The sequence below is a fragment of the Homalodisca vitripennis genome, chromosome X (assembly GCF_021130785.1).
Source record: "Homalodisca vitripennis isolate AUS2020 chromosome X, UT_GWSS_2.1, whole genome shotgun sequence".
NCBI classification, from domain to species: domain Eukaryota; kingdom Metazoa; phylum Arthropoda; class Insecta; order Hemiptera; family Cicadellidae; genus Homalodisca; species Homalodisca vitripennis.
In genome coordinates this window covers 94,178,334-94,202,725 of record NC_060215.1, presented here as the reverse complement: position 1 = coordinate 94,202,725, position 24,392 = coordinate 94,178,334, and the positions used below count along the sequence as shown (strand labels likewise).

The window sequence follows — 24,392 nt, the reverse complement described above, 5'->3', positions numbered from 1 at the left end:
GATTAATTACCACAGTAGCGTAAATATTGATTTTGAAATGGTTTTTGATTACAAAACTTAGTGTGAGATTCTTTCAGCTTTCTATATTCCTGAACTTTAGAATTTACAATGACATACAAAAAAATGTTTTTTTTTTATATTTGTAGTTACTATTCAAATATTTTTATCCCCTAGTTCAATGCTAACACAAAAATGAAAAAGATGTTCGATTAAACCTAATTTATTCTTTGAGACTATTTCATTCCCTTCACAATGCAATACTATATAGTAACCAAAACTATATTTACTATTGTTCCTGATATAATATCAGGGTGGCCACTCAAAACTGCTTTTTAAATTTCCGGTTTCCCGGTTTAAAATTTCCGGTTCTCTGACCTATTTTTAACTCAAATAACCAACTGTAATACTGTATTTAACTTTTATGCTAAGAGCAAAGTAGATGGTTTATCGTAATCAGCTGTATTTACAAGAAATGCGGTGCTCTACCAAATTTTGTTACTAGTGATTGCAAGAAATTCAGAGACAATTTATCGTTGTCACCTATTTTAAGCTCCTTAGTTTTTATCTCTGTGTCTTTCGATGTGTCGACATAACATCGTGTATACCTAATAACTTTCCTTTCTGTGATATTTGGAAAATACATGTATCCAATACGGAAAAAAACAAAGATAACAAGTAAATAACAGTGCTACCGTGGGACAAACTGTAGTCCAGCGAACTTTCAGTACGTAGTAATGATTTCGCCGATACACAAGGCCGGTTTATAAGATACTTCATAAAATACTTTTATCTCAACTCTACCCAATTATTCTTGGGGGGGGGGGGAACAAGCCTAAGAATACCACGATACTTTTTAGAGTATTAATAAATATTAGTAATTTTTAGAGATTCAGAGAAATGAATATATTTAAAATTACAAGACCTATACTTTTTCCTTTTAAATAATAGAAATGCTAGATTATAAAATGAGCTTCCAGAATATATCTCATGTACATAAAAATGTATGGATATATTGACATTTATAGAAAATCTACTTATATACAATAACACAAAGTACGACATATAGATCAAATAAAAATTATTGTTGCCTGTTTCCCACTGAGTAGCTTATGTCCGCGCACAGAACCAGCAGACACAATGGCCTTGACAAATATAGGCATAGAAGTAAGAACATCAATTTAAATATTATTTATAAATCACGGTATTTTGTTACTACATGTTTCTAAATAGTTTTTATACACAAGGAACTACAAAAACACATTTTACCAATCAAATTTGCATACTGCCGATCGTTTTTGTCTACCAATAGACAGAGCACTCTCGACAATGCGTCAAAATAAATATAAAAAATAACAATTCTAGCTAAAATATTATTTTAGAATAGTACGCGATCTGTAGAATAAGTACATAGACACCAGTACAGGACAGTACCTTCTATAGCTGCACCCAGAATGCAATTACAAATACAATTAATGTTATCAATTACTGAGTCCTAAATATTTTGTGTTGGCCTTTATAATAATGCAAGAATAGAATCACCCCATCACAACTCCAAAACAAATAAACGCACGAAAGGCAGTGGTTCGTCAAAACGTGTTTATTAGATTATTAGTCATGGACTACGAAACAACATAGCATAAGACTCCTTATAAACGTTGAACTATTTGGTTTGAATCAGTTCGAGAGAACATGTACAACTACTGTCACATAATGTGAACAAAATAAGCAATTTTCCTCACGAGAACTGTCACAAGTACTTGCTACAGTTGTATCGCTGGTTGTTCCAGGAGTCAATACGAAATCTGTTCACACACACGGCTGTGATGTCTCGGCAATATTTATAATTGAAATTTCAATGGAGGACACTGATCTCTAGTTCTTGCAAACAACTGTCCATCACTGGTTAACTTTTGCATCTGTTTAGTCGCAATTTTCACAGTAAGACACAAAACTTGAACAATTTTTTGCCAGTGTAAACGCAGTTGAGTCAATGTTTGGATGTGATCGTGATATCGTAACATAAAATCACTTTATTTGTTTTAACTTATGTAATGAAGACCAATCGGAAAGTGTGCGAGGAGCACTCGTTCATAAACCAACTGAGGCCTCAGACGCAATAGGAGCGGTGACCGCTAGATCGAGCGGCGAGAACTTTAATGTTTGTGTTGTACATATGGGGAACACTCAATACTAGCCACGACAGACGTGAGTGGCAGGGCGATACCACATGATGCCACTTATTCCCCGTAAATTCTAGACAATAAACGTTTCTCCTGCCGCTCAGCCCTCATTCTATCATTGCTGTGCAACATGTCGGACGCAAACCGAACTTAGCATTACTTGTTGTATAGCTTATAGGTGGCGGCTTGCCACGGTACAGGAGTAGAACTAACCAAAATAAACTCCACTAAACTAGTGAAGGCAACCCTCAGATGAAGCTCATGACCATATATTTCTTAGTTCACAATTTCATGATCCATGTCACGTAAAATATGATGTTTCGAGATTAATCAGTTCTTGATTCAAGGAGCTGTCAAACTATGCCTTGGTTTTAATAAGTTCTTGGAGACTGATAAATTGTTTGTGAAATTTTCCTGGTTCTCAGGAAGATTCCTGGCTTATTCCCTGTTTTTACCCTGGTCCATTAAATTCCCGGCTCATTCCCAGTTTCCCAGTTGGGTGGCCACCCTGTATATTAATACAAAATCCCTTGAATTTAATTCATCTAATTTGTGATTCATAATAGATACGTAATTTCTTAACTGGAATTACTGAAATTTATTAACTGGTGTTGATATGTACTGAAATTTATGTACAACATTTTTAAATTAATAGTGGATTATCTTGAAATTTTAGATGGTTACCAATTCCTTATTTGTTTCTAACCATATAAAATAACCTGTAAATACAGTATAACAAGGTAAATGTATAAACTCTATCGTGATTATTTTTTAAATAAAGCATGCAAAGCAGCACAAATCCCCAACATGCATAAGTGTTAATAACATAATAATTTAAAATAACAACCAAACACAATGTCAAGTATCCAATTAGTTGTTTTGCTCTACACCTTCTAGCAGGTTAACATTGAAAAGAAACACATGATTAATAGTAACTGAGAGAAGCACTACCGAGTCCTATTCTTTCTCAATCCTAATTGTAAATTGCTCACAGCACTAGCGGCTCATAATCTTTTGATCCTAACTGTGATTCGCCCACAGAACTCCTGATTCCTATTCTTTAGTATTCTAACAATAGTCTACCCAAGGCACCACCTATATAACTATGGTTCTTCCAAATTGTTACTGACGTGATTTCTTTATAAACTTCATCTCATTTATTTATTTATTTCCGTTTTGAGAGAGTATTCCACCCTTGAATTCCAAATCCTATCCTTATAGCAGGGATGATCTAGATCCACTTCAGAATCACCACAGCGTGATCCAATGGTCAAGTTTCAGCCAAAAGCTCCCTTCTACTACCCAGTTACCCTTTTCGCCTTGCAGTATGTTACCCTCTGACTTTATAGCCGATTCCAGTCAACTTACAATGGATTTAACCCAGCTAGACTGAGCTTATCCAATCAAAACTATTGGCATAGATCTGGGACAGATCTAAATTTTCACTGTCCCGATTTTACGTTATTAAGTGTATCTTCTACTGTGCCAAGAAGTGTATGATAAAAATGGCAGGTGGTTTGAAATATGTTTGATTATAAATTTAACCCTCTGACACACTAGTTTAAGCACAGAGTTTTCATGGTTTAAATTGGTTTCTTAAATGTTAAAGCTATTATTGTAGTCATATTATTTATTACAAAACTGTACTAGTACTACAGTAGACCAAAAATGCAAAATTGATGTACACTTATACAAGAATACACTGATCTCATCAACTTTCACTCAAGACAACAACGGTTAATTTTCACAGATCACTGGCTATAATATAAGTGTACAACAGACTGCAAAAATCCCTGACGTTAGGTACAGGAATTGAACCGGGATTCTAAGGCTGAATCCTGCATCTGAGAATAGCACCTTAGACCACACAGCCATCTTGACTTGGGTAACTGTTGGTAATTTAGTAGCGTATAAAAAACTGAATATTTAATCAGTTTACTCAAAAATATAATTTCGCATAAAAAATTTCCCCAAGCATAAAGTATTTTGTTATTTTATCTTTTTTTGAAATCAAAGTAAAATAATTATAAAATGCTCATAAATGTGTTTTTACATTGTTGTTAAATTTTTTCAAGAATAAAAATAGTTTGCTGATGTTTTATTCATATAGTTAATATGAAAAACAGAACCAAAATTAATAACTTATTGCCAAACAAAAAAGAGATACAAGCAATTTAGTGCAAGTCTGCACAAACATTCCAAGGGGACTGGGCAGTGAACTGAAAAAATATTGTGGCATTAACGCATTGGGGAAGACATAGGAGCTGGTTACATAGTTTACATTTAGCCATTCTTTATTGTAATGTGCTGTTCTAGTTTTGAAAATATCTGATAGGTATGGTTTCTATGATGTTTACTGGTTCTTTTACGAAGAGGAAAATTCATTTCATTTACGGGCAGCACTGAATTGATCACCTATTTGATCGAATGCTTTGTTATTGTTTTCGGTTGTCAGCTACTACTACATGCAAGGTTAGGTGTGTTTTTTTTGGATACTGATTGATCATAATGGTTGTAAAAAATTACAAGAATAAGTTGTTACTTTGTTACTAGACAGTGATTATGAGTGCAATTCTGATATCAGTGATAGTGATGGAAGTGTGGAAGATAAAAACATTTCCCATCCTACTGAAACAGAGAGTTTACTACTGAAAGAAAATGAAGTTCTCAAACAGAAATGTGTTATCTAAAACAGTTTAAATCAGAAATTCAACTGGAATTAGTAGACAACATGAAAGAAATGGAAAATTACATTTCTTGTTTAACTGAAAAAATAATAAAAAGGAACTGAAACTAAAAAATAAAATCTATTCTCTGCAGGAAAGAATTAAAATAGATAGCTTCAAGGATGACATAATTCTTCAGCTGGAAGAAGAGTAGACAATGAATTTAGCTTATATAAACGAGCTAAAGAAGACCATAGACTGTCTTGAAAGCAAAATTGGGGCTCTTGATAAAAAGATAAAAGAAGCTAACTTTCTTCAGGTGGAAAATATGCATGGTAACTTGTCAAACACAACAAAGAAACCTAAAAAAACATGAACAGAACTCATCTACTAAAAATATACCAATCAATGATAAATCAATGTTTATCAATATTCTGACACCAAATAGATTCAGTGGACTGACAGATGTTGAAGACAAGGAAATAATAACAGATAATAGGAAGGATGATTTACTAGTCAAAAGGCAAAATGGCTTCATATCAGGCAGATCTACAAATACAGCACTTGCAGATCTTGTAGATTTCACTGTGAATAACCTAGATGTTGGACATACTGTTTCAAGTGTCTTTTTAGATCTTAGTAAGGCATTCAACTGTCTTCGACATGATTTAATACTACCCAAATTAAAAGCCTTGGAGGTGCATGGTGCGGCAGCAAAATGGTTTTGCAGTTATTTGTCTAATCGAAGCCGACTCGTTGAACTAAAAGAAACAAAAAATGGAGAAATGAGAACCGTTAAATCTGAGAGAGACGCCTATGGAGAGAGGTGTCCCCCAAGGATCTGTCCTACGACCAGTCCTGTTTGTGCACTTCACCCTTGACCTTCCAAAATATGTTAAAGACTATAGTTACGCTGTAATGTTTGCTGATAACACAGTTTTGCTGTCTTGTGATATCGCCACAGATCAACTAGAAATAAAAAGTTTTATATCTGTTAACTTAGCACAAGAATACTCCCATAAAAATGACTTGGTTTTCAATGAAACCAAGACCAAACAACTTATACTGGGAAGAAAGAAAGATGATCTATCACCACTGCCAAACTTACAGCAAGTCTATACAACAAAAAATCTGGGTGTAATTATAGATTTTTTAAAGTGGGCGCTGCTTTACTTCTACATCAGCTGAGTGCAAAGTACACTGTCAGAAAGTTGAAAATGATACAGTGCTCTCAGTGTACCAATTTGTTCCTCAAGTACCTGTCAGTGAAGATTGTAATAAAGGTAAGTCTAATTCAAGTACTGTTTTTTTTTTAGACAACCGACATGTCAAATTAATACCAGTATAGAAAGATGTTTTAGAAAGCAACTAAATAGTAATAGTTTGACTAGTTTAAGTTTGAATATGGAGGTTTTTAATCCCTTAAAAGAAGTTTAAGGGAATGTCCAGCATAATCATAAAAAATCATTACTCATAATACGTTTTTATTTTATTTTTGAGCTTATTGTTTTATATATATATACAGGGTGATTCATGAAGTTCTCCCCCCACTTCTACAGCACATTGTACTAGTAAAAATAATGAAAAAATGTTATATAAACATAGGTCCGAAAACGCTTCGTTAGCGAGTTACAGCTAGCGAAAGATTTCGCCTGAATTCCTGGGTAAAGAATAAAATAAAGCCATACTGAACTTTTGGAAAGGTTAATTAAGTAAGAAATATCGTGGATTCTTATGTATTTTTACCTGATAATGCTAATAAAATAGGTTTCAGAACTGTACCTGTAGTAGTTTTTGAGGGATTCAGGGTTAAATGCAAAAAATTGGGGCACGAAACAATGTTTTTTTAAGTTTGATGGACAATAACTTTGTTAAATCTTTGTTACTTTGTTACATCCATCCCCAGATGCAATAATCCAATGGAGATAGATCTGGTGATCTTGGTGGCCAAGGGTGAGACCCTCCACGACCAATCCAGTGTCCAGGAAATTGATGATTTAAGTAAGCAGAAACGGCACGTGAAAAGTGGGGAGGTGCTCCGTCATGCTGGAAGTACAAATTTTGTCTGAGATGTAAAGGAACATTCTCTAACAGCTGCGGCAACTCTTCTTGAAGGAAATGCAAATAGAACTCAGCATTTAGGCGTCCAGGTAATATGAAAGGTCCAATCAGCCGATTGTGCAAAAGGCCACACCAGACATTGACGCTAAATCGGTGTTGAAAGTTCTGTTCCACTACCTCATGTGGATTTTCTTCTGCCCATGAGTGTTCATTGTGCAAGTTATTGACACCATCCCGAGTGAGTTGTGCCTCATCCGTAAACAAAATACGCTTGTAGAGTTGATTATTAATATTCAAAAAGTTGCAAAACTCCAAGCGAAGCGGACCATCCCTAGCTGTAGATGTTGAACCTTTTGTTTATGAAACGGATAAAATTTGTTTCGATTAAGTGACCTCCACACCGTTGACTGCGAAACTCCTATCCGCCTAGAAATACGTCGTGTACTTACACCTGGACTGCGATGAACAGCATTAATAACAATACCATCATCAAGTTGGACAGCTCGTTCATAATTGGTTCTAGTACTTGGTAGAGATCCTGTTTCCCGAAGAGTACGAAAAGTTCCTGAAATTGTTTTGGTATCTGGAATCCTCCTATTAGGGTAACGTAGTTCATATTCTTCTACAGCAGCTCTAGCATTACCATTACAGTAACCCAAAATAAAAACCATATCAGCGTATTCCTCTGATGTAAATAAGTAAGGCATTTTTTCGCTGAATAAACAATCGAATTATAACTCACAGAAAAATTGCATTTAATAACACGATTCACAGAACCCGATCTCCTGCTGTAGCTTGCAAAACACCACTAACACACAGTTCTAACGTAACAGTACAGAATACCATTGTTGATCAGCTGTTATTCGTGCGTTACCAACTTAGAAATTAATAAAACAAAAAACTGCATTTCGATGATTAGTAAACAATAATGGGAAAATGTTTGCTTCATTTATTTTCGAACATTTGATGTAATTTTTATTTTTTAAAAAATACAACGTAATAAAACATGATATTTTTATTTACAAACAAATTTATTTAAACAGTTAATCTTGTTTTCTCAATTTATCTCATCATTAAGGAACAAACATTTTGTTTTTGTTTTATTTTAACTAAATACCGTACGGTATTTCTTTACAGCTAGTAATGTATTATACTGAATAAAATCGATTTTTTGGTACTTATTTCTGTTTTATTTTAGACTTTGATTATATCAATTTTCTCAGAATTAAATTCTCTACAATTAATGTTTGTTGATTTTATGTATTTATTACCAATTTAACAAAGTTATTGTACATCAAACTTAAAAAAACATTGTTTCGTGCCCCAATCTTTTGCATTTAACCCTGAATCCCTCAAAAACTACTACAGGTACAGTTCTGAAACCTATTTTATTAGCTTTATCAGGTAAAAATACATAAGAATCCACGATATTTCTTACTTAATTAACCTTTCCAAAAGTTCAGTATGACTTTATTTTACTCTTTACCCAGGAATTCAGGCGAAATCTTTCGCTAGCTGTAACTCGCTAACGAAGCGTTTTCGGACCTATGTTTATATAACATTTTTTCATTATTTTTACTAGTACAATGTGCTGTAGAAGTGGGGGGAGAACTTCATGAATCACCCTGTATATATATATATATATATATATATATATATATATATATGACAACTTTTATTTATGTTAAAAAAATTGTCATATTTTAGGTAAAATATGTTAAAGTTAGTTAGAAATAAATTGAAAGAAATAAAATAATAATTTTTTATTTACATAAAATATTTACAAAATTGACAATTTTTTTCAATTAACAATTTCATTACAAACACAGTATTTAGTAAATTAAATGAAAATTTCACTGTAAAAACAGTGGTAAAAAATATTACTCTATCTTTTATGGATTTTGTTTTAGAAAGCTTTAACCAAAGTCTTACATTTTTGCTCTATTTAATTGCTGATACCGGTCCTGCAGAGCTCAATAGATACTTCCTCAATGGGTTTAAGAGTGTTAAATTCAATAGGAATGTAAAAACTATAGTTAATCATCTCAAATTTACTCTTCCGAGAATATTTAATTCTCTTCACAATCCAATATTTTCCCTCTGGAGTTACTTATACTCCTGAGACCATTAAGAAAGGACCACCCATTAGAAACCTATCTTGCTCAAAACCTCATGGCTCAAATAAGCGCAGGAAGAGTGCAACAGAAACTAAAACCAACCAGTTCAGCGTGGCTCTTCAGGTTAAGAAAAGTAAAATATATAATGAAAAAATAAAAAGTTACCCCAAACAAGTTGTAAAAAACACGCTCCAAAATGACAATTTAGTCAACAACAAGCAATATGGAACCTTTAATATAAGTAGATGCCCTCCATTGAGTGCAAAAATACTAGAAGATAATGAGACCTATGAAGGTTTCCTACAAAAGAGTACATACTGCACGTCTGAAGACACTGCCTGTATCAGTCCTCCTCTACAGACCCTGCCGACCCCAGGAACCAACCTTCCAATACAAAATTCCCCGGAAATTATACAGGATGGAAGAGCCCCTGACACAAAAACTCCCAGGGACCAAGCTCTGGCCCCAACTGCCCCTCCTGTTCATATGCAGGCAAATCGCAAACCAGATTTTTTAGAACTCCGTCAAAGAAAAGAAGAGAGAATGAGGCACCATCAGAAGACGAGAATATACACCAACTCCTCACTAAGGCCAATTCATCTATGACAGACTTTTCAATTCTCCATCAGAACGTTAGGGGTCTGGCAAACAAAATTGACCGTGTTAACCACCTGATTCAAACAACAAAGCCAGACATCATAATTGTAACAGAGCATGGTTTAAATAGAGATGAACTGAGCATGACAAATCTGATTCATTACACTCTCCTGACCCATTTTAGCAGAGTAGACCATAAAATGGGTGGTGTTGCAATATACGCTAAAGACTGCTTAGCTGAACATATTGCTCCCATTGATGTGCTAAATAAGTGCAAAGAACTAAACTTAGAAGCATCAATAATAAAACTAAACAAAGGAAACAGCAAACTGTTCTTGCTTGGACTATACAGACAACCAAAGGCTAATTTAGATGAAGCCTTGGAAAGACTTTCTACAATAATAGAAGAAACAGCAGCCTACAAGTATCCATTGATCATCATGGGTGACATTAATGTTGATATTCTAAAGACTGACACCAACACAGCTAAATTAAATGAAACACTGGCCAATCTTGACATTGAGAGACTATCTATACCTCCTACCACAGTAACAAACACCACTTCAACTTCAATTGACTGTGTCTGTGCAAATCACTACACAAAAGATTTGGATGTTGAGGTAATACATACTGGCATATCTGACCATAAGGCCCAAATATGCAACCTCAAAATTTCACTGCCAAACTCAACTCAACCAGGTCAGATCATCCGACACTTCCGTGAGGAGAATATTTATCACCTGAAGTACCTCCTAGCAGAAAATAGCTGGCTCAAAGTTCACAATGCCATAAATGTTGACCAAGCCTATGAAAATTTCTCCAAATCACTGACTGCAACTATAGAGATGGCTTGCCCAAAAAAGAAACGAAGACCAAGAAAGAAGAAAATCTTAGATATGTATGACAATAAAGACACACTTTTACTGAAGCAAGCCTACCTGCAAGCTCTCTCCAAATTTGAACTGACAGGAGATATTGAAGACAAAGCAATCTGCACTGATGCAAAGAAAAGGTACGATCTAAAATTAAAATCCCTGCGCAAACAAGCCACTGTAGAATACATAGAACAATCTTTTAACAAACCAAAAGCTATGTGGGATACGATAAATAAGGAACGAAAGAAACAAGGACAAAGGGAGCCTCAGATACAGCTGAAAGTGGACGGAAAGTTACTGGACGAGCCACTTGAAGTGGCAGAACAACTAAACAACTATTTCATAAAAGCTGCTGATGAAGCACTAAAAAAGAGTGACGTGACAAGAACTGCCAGAGCTAACCCTATCACATTCACATGTGACAAATATCTTTCAGAGCTGTCATTCACCAATCCTGAAGAAGTATCAAAAATAATTCAAACATTTAAACCGAAGTGGTCTGCGGGACTGGATGAGGTTCCCTCACAACTTGTGAACTAATAACTCCATTAACCAGCATAATTAATAGATCATTTCAAGGACAATTCCCAAGTGCTCTTAAATGTGCAAAAGTCTATCCTAAATACAAAAAAGGTTCTGCAACAGATCTAACTAACTATCGACCCATATCTCTAGTTTCCACTTTCTCTAAAGTAATTGAGAAAGTGGTGCTAGCACGATTAATGGATCATCTCGAAGCTAACAGCCTGTTAACTGAGAAGCAGCATGGGTTTGTAAAGGGGAAATCGACCACAACAGCAATAATCAGCCTCATGGAGAGTGTAATTGATCAGCTCGAAGACAAGAAACCGGTTACAGGAATACTTCTTGACTTCAGTAAGGCTTTCGATTCCCTAGGGCATGATCTTATCCTCTTAAAACTTGAAGCTCTAGGCATACATGGGACAGCAAAATCTTGGTTTCAATCATACTTGAGCGGACGCTCTCAAGTAGTTGAAATAAAGTCCACATCCAACAACATGGTACAATTTGTAAAATCCAGTCTCCAAGAAATAACAAGAGGAGTACCTCAGGGCTCTGTTTTGGGACCAGTCCTTTTTATTTTATTCATCAATAACATGCCACAACATCTTGGTAAAATGAGCACCTGTTTAATGTATGCTGATGATATTACTCTTGTAGTTAGCGGTGAATCAGCTGCTAGTTTAAAGGAACACTCTTCCCAAAGTTTGAATAAGGCCTATCAATATTGAAGGGAAAACGACTTGGTTGCAAACACTACAAAAACCAAGCAGATAATTTTTGGAAGGAGAAGTGTCACACTAGGTATAGACAATGTAGTACAAGAATTGAAAATAAAACTGCTAGGAATGACGATTGATGCAAAACTCACTTGGACCCCCCACATCGACAACTTGTGCCAAATAGTTTCCTCTGGCCTATACGCTGTGCAAAGACTTAAACAAATAGCTGATATCAAAACTGCCAAAACAGCATATTTTGGACTAATTGAGTCACATATTAGATACGGTCTAATTATTTGGGGTGGAACCTCAATCTGCACCATGGAACGAGTGTTGATCCTGCAGAAACGAGCTGTGAGGATACTTGCAGATCTGCAGCCACTACAGTCTTGCCGTACATCTTTTAAAGAGCTGGGAATCATGACAGTGGTTAACCTCTACATACGAGAAGTAATCATGTATGCCGACAATCAAGATCCACCTCGTAACAGCAACGTCCACAGCTACCCCACCAGGCATGCTTCATATTTTGCAACACCACAACATCGGCTCACTCTATCCGAGAGACAACCACTCTACATTGGCTGCAGACTCCACAACCATCTTCCAGATCAACTGAGAAGAATAAGAGGACAGAACCTGAAGAGAGAGCTCAGCAAATGGTTGGCGGAACGGCCTTTCTACAGCATAGCCGAGTTCTTCAATCACAATTTAACAATTGTATTTTGTGAAATATTTTTTTTGACTTAAGTATATTTTAACCTCTGACAAGCAATTGTTAACAAACTTCTTATTATTCTGTACTTTCTGGAAAACAGTATTGACGCATTTGTATTTCTCTACGATATCACAAATACAGAGATTGATTGATTGAATACTATGTAATAATTAAAACCATTTCCTATTTCTCCTAAAATACTAATACAAAATTACTCTTATTTACATAAATATTATTTGTGATACTTATAGATATGTAATTCATAAACATTAGTATTTCATAAACTTTAAGCATAATATACTTTTATTTACAGAAGTTTGAACTTGAAATGTTAGATTGTTACCAATTCCTTTTGTGCTTTTGTCCATGGCAAATTAACCGCAAAATGCAATGTAATGGAACTAGTGTGAAAACTCTATATTTTATTATTTTTTAAATACAGCATGCAAAGAAGTAAGAACGCCCAACATAAGTAGTGTTAATAAAATGATCATTTAAATTAACAACATACACATTATGTCAAGTATCTAAATAGTTGTCATCCTCTACACCTTCACCAACAAGTTTAGTCTAAGCAGGTTAATATTGAAAAGAAACATATGGTTAGTAAAAGTGATAACTGAGAGTTTATATACTGTAAACTTATTATTTACATCTAACTTTGTTTTGAAGCATGCACAAAATTTACAGCGGAAGCATAATAGCCTTAAAGTTGTCATATGTGAATTCATTTTGATATATTGGAGAACAAAATATAGTAGGTATATTCAATTACTATATAACTTTAATATTGGGGAAAATAAAAACTGCCTTAAATTAATTAAAAAATCAAATTAAACAAATATTTGTTTACTGATAACACAACTATATATTTAGAAAATGCAAAGGAGAAATGAACCCAAGGTTCTTATGGTTTCCTAGGTCATTGAATTCATCAGGTACTTTAACAATCCTTTAACCATTTAAGTGCTAACATCTAATTGATCAGATGCCGGCTGTACTTCCAAAAAATGCAGAAGTCTATTTGATGGGTTGTTCTAAATTTATTTTTCTCAAACACCAAAAATTATTTAACTGAGCTGAAATCCTTTATCATTTATCTCGAGATAAGGGATTTCAAAAATAAATATTGAAAATCTGCTAAAGAAGCCCACACGAAAGTAGCTGATGCGTCTGAATCTCCCCTCTCCACCCCTTGCTCAACACTGTTGCCTGTTTTACGTTTACAGAAAATAACTGATATATGTATGGCAGGCATCATGTAAATCAAGGAATGTCTGATGAGAAGATTTCTCTTCAAATGGCTAAGACATAAGTTGGATTAATTATCTTAAAGAAAATTATTGATAAAAAAACAAACAAAAAAGCTTACTTTTGGAGGCATGACTACTGTAAAATTACCCACCACTCAAAAGAACAATAGAGATAATTATAATTCAAAAATATTTACAATTGTAAAAGTGTATTATATACAAAATATAAAGATTGAGCTGTATATTTTATTAGAAAAAATTAAATTTTATTTAATAACAAAGTTTTTTCCAATGATTTCAAATTAAATTAAGTGTTAATTTTTAAATTTGTTGAAAATAAGCTGTAAAAATCATGAACAAATATCTTAAATATCTTTCGAAATAGGTTAGGCAAAATGACTCCTTGTTTTCTTGTCTCATTTATATTGTAAACCACAGAAATAAAGAATGGTGATCATAAATTAATTTTTGATAACTACAAAATGATCGATATTAAACAGGGCAGGAACTGGCGAAGAAATTTGTAATTACCATTCTTTCATTATCTATGTGGGTTGCAATGTAGATGGGACACGAAAACATTTAGAAGTCAATGTTTTAAATTTACTGTTATAACCTGCTGTTGTTATAAAAAGTTGTATGTTGTTGTGCATGATTTTTTTTATATCAGCTGTCTGACATTTATTATCTCCCATAAGAACATGACTTGACTTCGTGTTTCAAGAGTAAATAAATAAACATAAATTGTTTTTTTATGTTTAGTTTGTTAGAAAATTTGTTCTGTCACCGTTGCACTCGCTCTTTACAGATAATATAAAAATAATACAAAAGCCGATATTATAACATATAAGTTACATTAATAAGAAGCTAAATATACAGGGTAAGGCAAACCACCCGTACAGTACGTATAGCGGCCAAACCAAACTAGGTAGATTATTCATAACAACTTAAACTCCCCTATTTCCTCCCCAAAGAATTTGGAGAAATTATTTTGAAATCTCTAAACCTCCCAAAAATGGTAGTTTTTGGGGGGTAGGGGTGGTTTTTGGAAAATTTTTTTAAAGACCTTTATAATTATGTACAACACAACCTACTGTAGGTTGCTATTTGATTTTTTTAGATTGTGGCTGTTAAGTATTTTAAAATTCTATGTATTTTTAAAATGTAAATTTTGGGGTAGGGTGGCATTTGATATTTTTCGATAAGCCGTCTCATCATTAGTTTTGAATAAAAATATCGTCTCTCTATATTTGTGCAGGTAGTTGCAATAAATTTACCCACAAACCCCTGATTTTTTAACGTTTTTAGTGTACCCTGTACATAAGCGGCAAGATAGGTTCAAACTTTTTGCATAAAAATAATCAGTGAAGAAATACTTTTAAAATGAGGTATAACTCAACATACCTTTACATTGGAAAATTTTCCAAAAACTACCCTTTTGGGGAATTTTAGAGATTTCAAAATAATTTCTCCAAATTCTTTGGGATGGAAATAGGGGGGTTTAAGTTGTTATGAATAATCTACCTCGTTTGGTTTGCCGCTATACGTACTGTACGGGTGGTCTGCCTCCCCCTGTATAGTCTATACATTTGTTTTTCATGTGCACTAAGAATATGTTAGGTTTTTTAGCTCTATTTGTAATGGTTTAAAATAATACTAAGCTGTCCCAGGACAATTGATATCCTGTAAATAACTTTCAGTTTAATTAGTATTTCATTGTAAAATGTTTTTGAATCCTATTAGTATATTAATCCTTCGGCCGGGTTATTTCACAGTATTGCCATCAAAAAAATTTTGTTTGCCATAAAGGGTTTTGCTTAAGTAAATTGCCTTAATTTAGTAATAAAATCAAAGCTTCAACTCTCTTCAAATTTTTGTTGTAATTTTATACAAATTAAAACACTACTAATACACAAAATAGAGTTAAATGAATATTTGTTATATAAACACTGTGGCAAGTTTGAATATTGTTTCCTACCAAACCGCTTGGTTACAATGTTTCATCCCAAAAACGTCCTTGAGTTACAGCTCGCACAGTAAATCGCCGTTTTCCTTTGTCTAGATTTCTTCCTCACCTCCAAATTGTGGACAACTCTCCTTCAATAGCAAGTTTCGTGATCACTATAGTGTACTCAACAGTAATCAATAACAAAATTGCATCAAACTTTCAGCACATATTAACCGCTACTGGTCTATTAGTTTTCCTTCACTATACAAATAAAGCAACTTTGATGATTTGGGAGCTGATCACCTGTGCTAAGGGTTACTGAATTAAGAATTATTAAAAAAAAGAATTGTTATAACATGCCATATAAACATTTAAGACAAAAAGCTGGGGTTAATAAAAAGACTGGACCTTCACTCTGTGAGTGTTAACAGTGATATTTTCATTGGCTAACATGTACTGGCTATAAAGGTTGCATAAATCCAAAAAACCAGTTAAAGACACATTAATGGGAAGCTAAATATATAGTCTATACATTTTTTGGTCATTGATTTCCTAATAGCCTGTCTCCAGAAAACATTAGTACTTTTATTAGTTATTGCTTGAAGTTTTTCTTGTTCAGCAGCTTTGTTGTCAGTCAATTTTTGTGTGTGTATATTTATAGATTGCTTATATCTTAATATAAACCCTCATATTTTTGGATTCACAAATAAATTTGGCATAATTTGACCTGTTTCATTTTTTATTTGGGAATGAATTGAAAATTTCTTATACTACCACAATATAAAGTAGCAACACTTTTTTTATTTTAACAAGTATATTTTGTGATTCTACAGGTCTTTTCTGAAAAATTCTATGTACTGGACTTAATACATACCATAACAATTATACATTTTTTGTTAATTAAAAAAAATTAAATTTGGCTACAAGCTAATATTACTATGGCCTATATAAATTGATGTAGACACTTGGAGAGTTAAACGTCCAGTCATTACAGCAATAAAATCGGATACTTCTGTGTCCTCTTTTGCACAAATTGTTAGCAGCAAACCTGTTTGTACTAAAAAGTTTCTGGAGTAGAAGGTAAATTGCATATTTTATTAGTAATTAATGGAGTGATAATTGACACGGTCTGTTTCTGTTTAAAATTGTTTCTATGTTCAGTTTTTCAGATATGTTCGATGTGTTATATATGCACACAGAATCAATCATGTAATAGAAATGTGTGAATATGCTAATAACTTTTAATATCAATGTGAATAATGAAATTTACATTGTGGAAAATCTTAGTCAGGTATTTATACAGGGGTGTATATTATGTCTGGAAAACACCCAAATATATCCTTTAATAATTTAAATATAAATTTGAAACCTCTTACAATCGTGATAGAGATTGGGCATCTACTTTTTGGAACAATGTTTTGTTATGTCACACCAACGGGGGACGTCCTGCCGAGGGTGTATCGTGAATATTTTTAATGGAAGCCTATACCTTGTGATACATAATTTTAAAGATAATAGCTTACTGAATTGAATGCCACAAAACCGCCATCTCAAAGGAATTATTCTATCAGAAAATAGAGCATTTTTAGTATTGAAATTTACTGATGTTCAACAATGTAATTTTAACATGGTTCTTGCCACAAAATGTGTTACACTAAATTTTTTAGCATTTTTTAAATGTTCAATTAAAATAAATAAACAATTTATTTTTAAGCTGGTTTCATTAGTACAAATTTACCAGTTTTTATTACAATGAACAAAACTTATGAGTCACTTTCTCTGATTACTTATGAATCTGTACTTGGTGTTTTCCAGTCAGCAGGAAGGTTTAAAGAGACAAAGGTCACTAGCCTATGAGAAACATTATTGTGTTATTAATCATCTGGTCTACAGGTTTCAGTTTGTTGAGCATGGAGCTTTCACTAGACAGGTCTAAGCTTGGGAATTACAAATGGACAAAGGTCATATCATTCCCTGTCGAGTTAATCAGTGTCTCTGAAGCATTGCTGTCAACAAGTTATCTAATTACAGTAGTTCAGTTTTTTATTTGGCATTTTAATGGAATTGTCTGAAAGAGAACGAATTACTCTGTTGATGATGATGCGAGGATATGGCGATCGTCAAAGATCTTATCGGGAAGTTTGTAATTTTGTTTAATGACACTTTCCCAGAAAGGAAATCCCATAAGTGTTTTCAACAATATCAAAAACTATTGAGCGTTTTGAAATGACAGGGAGTGTACGTAATCGGCCAAAGTCGGGTAGGATACAATCTGCAACAGATGAAGAACATGCACTAGATGTTTTGCAAAACATTTATTGGAAGACCCACATACATCGCTCAGAAAGCTGCACAGCAACATGATGTGCATCCTATGTCTGTGAGTAAGATTTTGAAAATTAATAAATACAAACCATTTAAAGTTCATTTAGTCCAACAGTTAAGTGAGGATGATTACGCCAGAAGAGTTGAGTTTTGTGAACTTGTGATGCGCAAATGTGATGACAATAGAGATTTTCTGACCAACATACTATTTTCTGATGAGGCAAACTTTTTTCCTAAATGGCAATGTTAAACAGGCACAATTGCCGTTACTGGGCTAGTGGAAAAACCCACATTGGATTACTGAGTCCCATTCACAGCAACCACAAAAAAACTGAACGTTATGGTGTGTGGAATTTTAGGTAACAAAATTGTTGGACCCTTTTTCATCAATGGAAAATTTAAATGCCGAACTTTACTACAATATGCTCCAAAATGAAATAATCCCAGCTATTCAAATTGCATCAGGAGAAATACTTTGATAATGTATGGTTTCAGCAGGATGGTGCTCCACCCCATTATGGGAGAACAGGTAAGAGAGTATTTGGATTTTAAGGTTTCCTCATAAATGGATTGGGCCGAAGAGGAGAAATCGAATGGCCTCCAAGATCTCCGGATTTGTCACCAATCGATTATTTCCTATGGGGTCATTTAAAATCCAATGTTTATAGAAGAAAGCCTCATAATTTGGAAGACCTAAGAAAACAGGATTTATAGAGGAGATTGCTTTGATAACTGAAGAAATGTTAGGCAACTCTGTCGAATCATTTTACACAAGATTGGCTCATTGTCAAACCGTTAGAAGGAACACAGTTCGAACAATTGCTTTGACACCAAATGCAGGGTAAAACGTTTTTTTTTGTAAGACTTTTCTAACAGCATACATTATTTTTTTATTTGTAATAAGAAATCAATAACATAAGTATTTCCATAATTGTACTGTAATAAAAACTGGCAAATTTGTGCTAATAGAACCAGCTTAAAATGAAATTTTTGTTTTATTTTAATTGAACATTTAAAAAATGCTAAAAAATTAGTGTAACACATTTTGTGGCAAGAACCATGTTAAAATTACATTGTTGAATACATCAGTAAATTTTCAATACTAAAAATGCTCTATTTTCTGATAAGAATAATTCCTTTGAGATGCGGTTTGTGGCATTCAATTCAGTAAGCTATTATTACCTTTAAAATTATGTATCACAAGGTATAGGCTTCCATTAAGAATATTCACGATACCCTCGGCAGGACGTCCCCCGTTGGTGTGACATAACAAACATTGTTCCAAAAAGTAGATGCCCAATCTCTATCACGATTGTAAGAGGTTTCAAATTTATATTTAAATTATTAAAGGATATATTTGGGTGTTTTCCAGACATAATATACACCCTGTACAGTATTTTCATGTTATTGTTTGCTGGCATAACTTTTTTTGTTCCAGCATTAATTATGTAACAAATTATTATTACAGAAAAGATAACATAAAAGAAGTGAATGAGGGGATACGTAATTCCAAACAATTATATCGGCCAAGCTGAAACTGATACCAGTGAAAGGTAACTAACTGAACGTCACAAAATGTCAAATCCTAAGCAATGCACACCAATAGGCATATAATGTGAAACAACAACTGATGTTACACAACATATATTACTTATCAATAATGAAAAATACAAACTACAAAAATAAAAAAATAAACTATACAATTTTTCCAAACAAATACAGATACAGGATGTTTGTGTTATTCCTTAGTAATTTATGTTAAATATAGCCAATGGTATTTATTATTCATAGTAACACCTTTTTTCTTAATAGTTACATAGTATTTAAAGTTTACACCTAATTAATTTTTAAGTATTTAACAAAATAACATTACTACAATACAATAAATCTACTTCAATTAACCCTTTTAGGACCAACTAATGATATTAAATACAATAAATCTACTTCAATTAACCCTTTTAGGACCAACTAATGATATTAAATACAATAAATCTACTTCAATTAATCCTTTTAGGACCAACTAATGATATCAAATACAATAAATCTACTTCAATTGACCCTTTTAGGACCAACTAATGATATTAGTTAATCTCTTAGAATAAAAATACAGACTAAAGATATATGGATAGGTTGAGTTTTAGGTTATAAAGCTCATTTTTATTAACATTTATCCTACCAAATTTTAACCCCCAACATGTTGTGATTTGACGTTGTTAGTGTTTATGAATTAATAATTGATTCAATCTGTAGCAATGTAAAACGAAATTTGATGGTAGAATCACTTGGCTTTCACAACTGAAATGCTTGCTTATTGTTGTCATTGACACCCAATAGCTAGCTCCCTGATGTTACGTTTGTTTAAATATTTATTTAATATCACCACAATGAATTGTTGTATTTAGTAGTAAACACGACAGTGTGAGAAAGGAGAAAGCGTGCAGTTTTATGTTAAACAAAGTACACTACTATGTTTGTTAGTCACCTCAACTAACAACTAATAGTCAGCATATTGAATTGCATTGAGTTTATTTACAGTGAATTACAGGTTTCAAAATGACTTGACAATTGAACAAAGGCAAAAGTCAATAACATTTAACTTTCTTATCAATTCACAATTTATAATTTTACCATTAATATTATTTCTATTTATATGAGGCGTCTTTTTAAGTAACGGCTGTTTTGTTATATGTAGGATTAGTCCAAGTGAGTGCTGTAACGAGAACTTCCGTGGGTTCCCAGCATTCATTGGGAACAACTGTGCTCAGATGCAACTATGTAACCTGTATAGTCTGTTCTCTGTTAAAAGTAATAAGTAAAGTAAAAATACCTTATTTAACTAGGTGAAGTTAGGGCTAAGAAGCCTCTATAAACAATTATCCTGGGGATCAATGGCTTAAAGGTGACTTCCGAACCATCACCAACGGCCGGGCAGGCGGGCTGCTTACAAGGAATGATCGCTCAGCGGTCACCTATCCAAGCAGCAGCCACGCTCAATGTTGCCTGATCCGGTTATATTGCGATAACTCTGGTACCCACTACACTACACTACCATTGGGAACAAAGCATTGTCTGTTCTGCTTTTTTAACATGTTCCAAGATTACTGAAACACCCCTGTGCAAGATTCGCTCAGTGATACATATTTTGTCGGCAACATACCTGCCTACTACAGGCAGACATTCACTGGCACATTGGTGAATTTTATGGTGCTAATGCCATGAATAAGGGCAAAAGTGCACAAGTGGGTAGAGATTTAAAAGATGGCCTTAAGAACAACTTTGATGAGGGCTGCTCCAGTTATCTTTGATCACAGACAAATTAGTGGCTTCAGTTAAGGCAAAAATTTGTGAGAACAGACGTTTCACAATACACATTCTCTCTGACAAACTACTAACAAGCGTGTAGGTCAGAGATATAAAAAACTGTTTCTGAAAACTTCCTTTGGGTTCCTAAACATTGAACAAAGGTTCATAAAAACAATTTTGGTTACATACGACAAAGAAGAGAATGACTGTTCAATCATAATGTAACTGGAGACAAAATGTGAGTTTAGCGTTAAATGTCCGAATCAAAGAAACAAAATATGAATATACTGTAAAGGTCAAGCCCAAGCAAAGTGGCACCCGTGTTTTGGGATAGACATGGTGTTTGGTGGTTGATTCCATGCAACAAGGAACTGTCATAAGGAAACCTACATTGAAACCCTGAGTAGCTATGCAGAGCAATTCAAAACAAAAGACATAGGATGCTGACAAAGAGAATTTCACTTCTGACAATGCAGGGCATCAATTTTAGACTGCAGCTTCTAGAGCCAATCTTTATTAGATTCTTTCGACTGAGAAGTTTTGGATCATCTACACTACAGGTACAACCTTGTGCCAAACATTTTCCATCTTTTCTGCTATCTCAAACATTATGTTAGCAGCAACCACTAGAACGAAGAAGTGAAAAAAATTGTGAGTCTTCATTATTGCAGCAAGTGACAAGATTGTAATAAAGAGGTTGTTCTAAATTTAGTTGAAAAATATGGTAAACTTTTAGACAAACTAAAGCAGCTATTTGATGAATAGAGAAAAGTATATAAAATCTGAAAATTTAGATTTAAAACATTTTCTATGGCTTTTATCTTATCAAATGGTTCTTACTTTAAAAAAATACGTCATCTGTCAATTTTTGATATTGATGAAACTGTTCAATTAACTTGCACCTTCCAAATAACTGTCCAGTAATTAAATATATAAATTCATTTAGACAATAATACGTTTTATTATTTTCCAAATTCATGCAAAACAAAAATGTTAATCTTTAAAACTTTATGACGGGGTTGGTAAAGTAATTTTTGTTTAAGAAAATATACATATGGCAATTTAAACAAAGAAAATCTCTAAACCATTACGCTATTTGTATTAATTTAGAAGATACAATTTTTCCCACAAACAATTACAATTTTAGCAAAATCTTGACAGTATTTAAAATTCAAACATACTTTATTCTTCATTTATGCATCATAAAATGACTTGTACATATACAGAATTGGTGAATCTAAGAAATAAATTAATAGAGTATGGAAAATGCAACTACGAATTTTTATATTTTTGTTGAAAATGTATTCCACGTAGGAAAAACTAGTCTTTGTTTGTTTTTATTGTAAAACGTGATTAATTCATTGAAAATATATTAAAAAATTGTTATTCATTCTAAAATGCCTCACATGAGCATTTAGCTTTCCCAGTTAAGTACGTCTTTAGTTAATTTTTAAAACGTTTTTAAATTCTCAATTATAAGAATTTCGTTTGGAAATTTTATATATGAACTTTATACTTGCTGACGGTTGGTTTTGTAAATCTAAAACAATTTTAGAGATGAAGAAATGAAAATCTGTGGTCCTAAAAGAGTTACACTATATTTAGTGGTAAAGAATAATAAAATTAAATAAAAACCCTACTATAAACAACATATTGCTTATTTATACGTTATAAATTAAGAATAACAATGTGAAACAATAACTGATGAAAAAAATGAATAAATAAAAAATAAGTACATATGAGGTTGTTACAGGGTGTCCAGCCAACTTCAATCATGAATTCCTGTACAATTCTCGCATTTTTCAAGTACATACCTTTAAAATTCCAGGACGATCCAACTGAAAATTGTGTCCTAGCGAGTCTTTCCCAAGGCTAGATAATGTGTAGTTACTGCCTTAAAACTATATTTGGTACATTAAAATATATTCTTTTTTAAATTATGTACTATATGTTGTCATGAGAAGAATGAGAACTGGAAACATTTTGTTAGCAACATTTTTACTTTGACTACTTTTTAGCAGCAAAAAAAGGTTGCAAAAAATTCCAAATAGCCAATCTGTAGAATATTACACAGAAAAGAATATGTGCTTAGTTTTTCAGTAGAAATAAATATGGAATTTCTGCAATATGTTTTGTAAAAAAGTATTTTTTTAATATACCATAATGTCTAGTGAACTTAAACATTAAGTGTGAAATAAAACATTTTTTATTTTTAAAAGTACACTACACCCTATTAGAAAATATCAATATATGCAGCCAAAACTATAAAGATATATTTTTTAGAGGCAAAAACAATACCACGGAAAAAACATTTTTAATGAAAACCCCGAAAACAATCTACAAATTGGACCCTATACTGAATTTTTATATCTTTGTTGAAAATATATTCTACATAGGAAACTAATTAATTAGGCAATAGAAAATAAGTATAAAACCAAAATACTGTGAATAATAAATTATAGCTAAAGAAATTAAGACCTTTGCTATTCTACAAACAATTTTTAAAAAACATAAAATATAATCCAAATTGTAATTTTTGGGAGATATAGACCTAGACCCACAAAGAAATATGAACTTGTACAAATAAATAATGGTTTTAACACTAACATGATATATTTAAACATAAAACCCCTCACAATCCTACCCTAAGTAATACTTAGTATATTATCTAAAAATGAACATACTGCACTTCCACAAAGATTATAACTCGTGTAACCAAGATGACTAGAACAGCAAACTCATTGGATGTCTGTTGTAGGAAATTATATCCAACTTTGTTTTTGAAACTGTTATCAACCTTTCAGCACAAAATACCTTTTTGACTTTTCTTTCGATGCATTAACTTTTCATCTTCAAGGAGATGTTTTTTATTATTTAGAACTAACAAATTATAAAGGAGTTTATTACGCTTTCCCAAATGTATTTTATGCAATTTACCGGCCCCAATGTAAGGGTTTGGAAGAACGTTTGTTGTAAACAAAAGTAGAACATGGAATAAAATGGCAGTCTCAGTGCTGAAAAGATCATTCATTTCTGTATTTGGTGACACTTGGTAATGGTGTGTCAGTCACGTCATATCAGTCCTGTAATTGGTTACAATCACGT

At 33.0% G+C, this 24,392-nt stretch overlaps 1 protein-coding gene across 2 annotated transcripts in view; it reads right to left on the bottom strand.

The window, feature by feature from the left end:
- LOC124369578 (sex-lethal homolog) overlaps nt 1–24,392 on the bottom strand; it is a 63,992-nt gene that overhangs the window by 25,018 nt on the left and 14,582 nt on the right. The gene's annotated exons all lie outside the window — the stretch shown is intronic.